This window comes from Tyto alba, unplaced genomic scaffold (assembly GCF_018691265.1).
Source record: "Tyto alba isolate M040663 unplaced genomic scaffold, T.alba_DEE_v4.0 Super-Scaffold_5, whole genome shotgun sequence".
NCBI classification, from domain to species: Eukaryota; Metazoa; Chordata; class Aves; order Strigiformes; family Tytonidae; genus Tyto; species Tyto alba.
In genome coordinates this window covers 8863530-8869529 of record NW_024881326.1, presented here as the reverse complement: position 1 = coordinate 8869529, position 6000 = coordinate 8863530, and the positions used below count along the sequence as shown (strand labels likewise).

General features: G+C 42.5%; 1 protein-coding gene across 5 annotated transcripts in view; it reads left to right on the top strand.

The window, feature by feature from the left end:
- Positions 1 to 257: 257 nt before the first annotated feature.
- The window catches only part of MTM1 (myotubularin 1), a 41986-nt gene continuing 36243 nt past the window's right edge, over positions 258 to 6000 (top strand). For all 5 annotated transcript variants that reach the window (XM_042807291.1, XM_042807292.1, XM_042807289.1 and 2 more), the window contains exons 1-2: positions 258 to 371; positions 2484 to 2639. The gene's annotated coding sequence lies outside the window, so the exon portion shown is untranslated. The remainder of the gene's footprint in view (positions 372 to 2483; positions 2640 to 6000) is intronic.

Here is a 6000-nt window from a genome sequence, read left to right as displayed (position 1 = left end):
CCTCTGACCACTTGGGGCAACTTGCTCTGCTGTACACTGGACGCACGTTCCGTGTTCTCCTTTCCTTCCCTCCCTTTTTCCCGGCTGTTTCACTGAACGCCCTGCTTGCCGGGGGACGCAGCCCGGCCCCCTCACAGCCTCAGCGGCTGATTCCCGCTACCGCCCCCTCCCCTCCCTGGTCCCCGGGACTACAACTCCCGGCGGCCCTTGGGGCCCGGCGGCCTACAGCTCCCGGCAGGCACCAGGGGGCCGCCCCGCGGGGTGGAGCGGGTGCCGGCGCGTCACGTGAGCGGGCGAGGTGGGCCCGCGCGGGGCGGGGAGCGCTCGGCGGCGCACTCGGGCCCGCGGCGGGGAACGGCGGCCGCGTCGCGGTGAGTGTCTGTGGGGACCGGGGCTGTGCGGCGGGGCTGCCCCTGTCCCCGCAGCCCCCGCCTCTCCCCTCGCCGGGGATCCTGTCTTCCCGTCCCGGGGCGTACCAGCGGGAGTCTGCTGCCGGCCTGGGCCTTCCCTCCGGCCCAGCTCCCCTCCCTCAGGGCACGGCGCACTTCGCGTCCCCCGCCGCTTGCCTCTTCGCCTCCCGGTGCGGTCTGAGGGCTGCTGGGGGCTTTTGTGAGGGACCCCTTACTTCTCCCCTCCTCGAGCGCTTTGGGGGCCCCGCGTCCCCGGCGGGCCGCGCTGCCTGCCCGGCGCCGGGAGTCACCTGCGGCCGGTGGGGCTCGGCTGCTGGGGCTGTTTGTTGCTGTTCGGCTCCGGCCTCTCCTGACTCACGCCCTGATGTGCTGAATCAATCTGGAAGCGAGACGTTGCTGCGGCACATAGCCCAGCGCCATGGCTTAGCAAAGACACCTTTGAACTGTAATTTTTACCTTTCCTGTAAAAAGGAATTCTCTCCTGTCATATGAAAATATCCTGAGTGCTGTTGATTCTCTTTCAGACTTTTAGGCCACTGTAGTATTAATTTCTGTCTGCCTTAAATTTTGTTCTGAAGCATGTGACTTCTTCCAGTGTTCACGCCTGTAAAGCTAAAACTTTCCAGTTCAGAGCAAACGTTTTCAGTTGTTTTAAACTAAGGAATGACTCTTGAAGAGGTTAGAATGTTTCTGCTTGCTGGTCTTCATACTATGGCAGCCAAAAAGCATAATTGCTACTTTGTGTGATTGCTGTTTTTTGGTTGGTTTGTTCGTTTTTGTGGTGTTTTTTTCAGATACACGTGTAACTGAGAGCATAAGAAGGGTATTAGCTTTTTTTCTTTTCACAGAAGGCCCCATTTTTCTTGGTACTATAGAAAGCAACATGGGCAAATTCAGCATTAAAATTATGTAGATGTTAGGTGTTTTGCACCTGTAGATTGACTTGTCACGATAGGTACTAATCAAAACCATATATATGTTTAAAAAGTACCTTGTCTCTGCTGCATAATACCTCTTATGGGGCAGTATTGTGCTCATTGCTTGCTAATAGTCATGTATTTATTTATCATTAACCAGATTTGAAGGGCACATATCTCATGGTACAGGATTAGCACTGTGCAAAACCAGAACCTCTTTCCTGCTATAGTTTTCTTTTTCATGTTAATTTGTGGTTTTGATGGTTAAAAAAGTTAGACTGTACAGTTATTAACAAAGCTGGTAAGTGCAACAAGACTTAACACACAGAACTTTTAGGGCTGAATGTAGCTTCATTGTGGCAAACATCACAAGAGATGGGACATAGAGGTGTTTTCAATAAAATGCAAGATTTGCCCTTTTAGCACTGTTTAATGTTCTATGCTTGGTGGGAAGGAGACTTTGAAAAGACACGTTTGCCAAAGAGATGGACTTGTAGCATCGTTGAGGTTGAGCAGACTAATGTTAATATAATCCTGATACATGTAGAGTTACAGTGTTAACTAACAGTAGTTAATTTAGAATGCAAGACTAGTATAATAAGAAGTAACTGTAAATCTTTAATATTGTGTGTGCCCTTTTAAAGGAGGCAACATACTAATTTTTCTGAGAGCTTGAATCAGGTAACAAGTTTTGTTTCATGGTCTTTTCCTTCTGACTTTTCCAAGTTACATAGCAGCTTTCACATGAAAGTCATTCCTGAATGTATTTGGGAAAGGAAACAAATGGAAGTATTCTTTGGGAAGGGATGAGAGAGGAAAGGTTTAACTATTTGCTGAAAGATGCCCAAATATGTATGGGGAACATAAGCATGGTTAAATGTCTGCGTAAGATTTACATATTAGAAACGTTTCAAAACTGTGTCTTAAAGTTTTAGAAGAGAAAGCTCTTCTCAATTACAACGACTTGATGCCAAACCTCCTGACACAAGATAAAACATAAAAAGAACTAGTGTTGTGTGTTTCCTTTCTCCAGAATGTTTTTAGTAATATCTATTCTGGGGTTTTGCTTCCTTTCTGAAGTTTTTAAAAAAGTAACATCAATTGAAATATTCTGGCAGTGCTAACAATGTCTTCCTACCTGTTCCATTCCTGTCAGGGGCCAGCTACAGCACAAAAGTTGAATGTTGTTTGAAAGTTGAAGGAATGAACACGCTGCTGTCCTCTCTTCTTGCACTGAAGGGGTTGTCTCTGTATTTTCTACAACTGAAATGACTTCTTAAACCTGGAGGCTTCTGAGCAAGAGAAAACAAAAGTAAGTGTTTTCAAGTAGACTGGGTTACACTGTTGTGTAAGATAGATTGTGTGTTTTTCAACAAAACCTAGGTAATTAGTGCGCAGCCTCTTTGCTATGCTGTTGCATATAGTGAATGGAAAGGTTGTATGCCAGACACTCTCTGTGATGTGACTGGACCCATTAATGCATAATATATGTAGGCAGACATGGAATATAGAAATATCAAACTTTCTGCACCCTGCAAAGTACCTGCCTGTTACTTGAAAGAGACTGCACCCAGAAGTATGGTTCTGCCCCATGAATGACTTAGGCAGGATAGTCCCACTCTCCCCTTTCTTTAGGATTGAAGCAAAGAATGTTTTTTAGGATGACTTCATCATAGTCTTTAGTTTACATCTTTTTAAACAGAGACAAACTCAGAATAGTACTCTCTCTGTGGTATTATGTGTATTCAGAGAAGCAATTCCTGTAGAGGAAGAAGGAACTAAACACAGCAGATGAAAGAGGATGAGTCTGGTGCATCGGTTGTACGTGCTCTCAAAGGAAAGTTGGAGGAAAACCTGAGTGGGGGATGTCATTTTAACTGTTACTGTAATTTTTTTTATACAGTATATCATTATATAACAGATAAAATTTCCATTTCTCTTGTGGAATCATCAGCTAAATCTTTAGCAGTAGAACTACAGTGGCCTAAGGGGATATCTTTCAAGAAGAATGAGCAGAGAGCAACTGAAAGCTTTCTTAATAGAAAACTTTGAAGCTGTGTTTGCTATCCCATAGGCTTTCCTGTCAGCCACATCAGCTTTTGACAATGTGGGAGGTATGCATTCCCTGCAGGGGATGCACAGTGGAGAAAATAGACTGGGTGGGTTTGGAAAGCTACAGATCAGCCTTCAGGCATAGGTTTTTTACAGATGTAATGCTGATTCTAGAGGTAATGTGACAAATGGTTACTAAAAAAAGCCTGCTTGATTCTGTCATGCCACCTAATCTGGCTAGATTTAACAGCTACTTGCTGTGCAGGGCTACATGCATAGAGGGAAAACTACTGCTTTCTTTGTTCCACTCACTTGACTGAACTTCCACTTTAGAACTCAGTTACCAGAGTGAATATTCAGAAGTCAGGAAAAAAGATAATCATTGCAAGAGGAAGATAATATGCATAGAACAAATACAGGAGAAGCAACAAGCAAGTACAAGTGGACAGAAATAACTGTTAGCATAAATTATAAGTAATAGACCTCTGGCAGTTGCTGGAAAACAGGCCTTATCAAATAATTATATTTATTACCACTTAAGTAGGTGCTGCTTTTCCTTATTACTGTGCTATAAAGCATGAGAAATACCTAACAGATCAGAGTCCATCGGCAGATAAGTTACTTAATGTCTGTGATGGCAGGTGTCCTGTTGTATCATCTCTGTGAGAGAGCTTGTAATTCTCTTACAATACAGCTTTCCAGGATAAATGCTAGGGATACCACCATAAGCTACATTTTCAATATAATTTGAAAGGAGGAAGCAATTGTGTTGGTAATTACAGAAAGTAATGTTACCAACTTTTATGTTAGGTCTTGTTGGAAGTTGTGATTTTACTTTGAAAATAGGGTGGGAGTCAGATTACATGAGAAGTTAAGGCAGTAAAAGGAAACCTTCAAATAAAGACAGGATAAATGTCAGTCAAGATGGAAGTGAAAATTTTTTACTTCCTCCAGCTATTATTTATTCAATATCTGGCTTCCATGTACAAGCTACAAGATTTTTATTTATTTATTTTTTAAAGAAGCGTATACACAGAAGTGCATAGGATCTGGTGGCACTGAGAAAATATTTGCCAAACTGTTGCTACTTGCTGCCATTTGTAGAACTTCATTGTCAGGATGTTATTTTTTGTTAGTGCAAGGTTTTCTTTCTAATATCTTCAAAGCTACCTGGCATAGTAAGCCTATAAAATAGGAATGGACAGGCAACTGTCGCAATTCTGATTTGTTTGCTGAATTAGCAGTCACCTGACTGTTGTGAACTTTTGTTCATTTGCACTTGTTTGTATTGAGTCCTTTGGGGACAGTGACTTGCCCTTTCAAATACAGGGCACATTAGGGAACAAGAGAATGCTTTTTTTCTGGGAGAGGGAGCGCTTCTGCTTCTTTGCAAACAAATTCAGCATTCTGACTTTTATTGCTGTTCACAGTCTAGCAGAGAATTGGCAACATGAGGGATTCTGGAGTGCCTTTTTCTTAAAGACAGGAAGCTGGTGAAAAATTGATGTTTAGCAAACAGGTAGCTTCAGATTTCAAGGGTTTTTTTGTGGTACTTTTTTGTAGGATGCAGAAATTTTTTATAATATATTACTGATGAATTTTATTGAGTGACTTAAACGTCATTGCAGAAGGGCAAATACTAGTATGCATTCTACATGTGCAGTATGCCATTGAGGCTTGTACTGCTGGCATGCTTTTTGTGTTCTAGTTATGGCTTGAATTTAGAAGGCTTTCAAAGAGACTTGAAAGCTCATATGATTTTCCTGGATAATGTAGATTTGGAAAGTACATGCAAATGGGGAATATCATTTAGACACTAAGGGAGAAGACCTGCTAGTGGCATACATAGTCCAGTCTCAGATCAGTAGAATCGTGAGGATCTACTTGAGGAAAGGTAAGAGCTGCAGAGTCCATTACTAAGAGGTTACATTTGAAAGGATTTTACACCTTGTAACTGTGGTGGTAAAGATGAAATAGGAGATTCTGTGATCTAGCAGTCCATGTTGACTCCAAAGATCCAGTCTGGAATAAGTGCAGGTAGAAGCTTATGAGTTGATATACAAAGGTTGTTTGTTGTTGTACATCATAGGTATGATTTGCTCTTGAACTCTGATGGTAAGAAATCATAAGTGCCTCTTAAGTAGTTTAATAGAGCCTCTTCCTTTTCTCATTTAAATGATACTTACATCTCACAGGTAAGTCAGTTTTCCTTTCTATTTGTCATCAGTTGCATAAGTGACAGGTAATCACTACTGGCCATGAGTAAATACATGTAACTGGTGCCTGAATTGGCTTTGCTCTAGGCATGTTTTTGATGTCAATACTGTGTGACTTTTAAATGTTAAAATCTGCTTTTTAGTTAAGTAGTCTAAAGGTATCAGGTCAGAGATCATGAGTGACATCATGACTAATGATCAGAGGGCTGGAGAATCTCCCTTACGAGGACAGGCTGGGTGAGTTGGTGTTTTTTCAGCCTGGAGAAGAGAAGGCTTCCGGGAGACCTTATAGCAGCCTTGCAGCACTTAAAGGGGACTTATGAGAATGATGGGAACAAACTTCTTAGCAGGGCCTGTTGTGATAGGACAAGGGGTAATGGTTTTAAACTAAAAGAGGGTAGATTT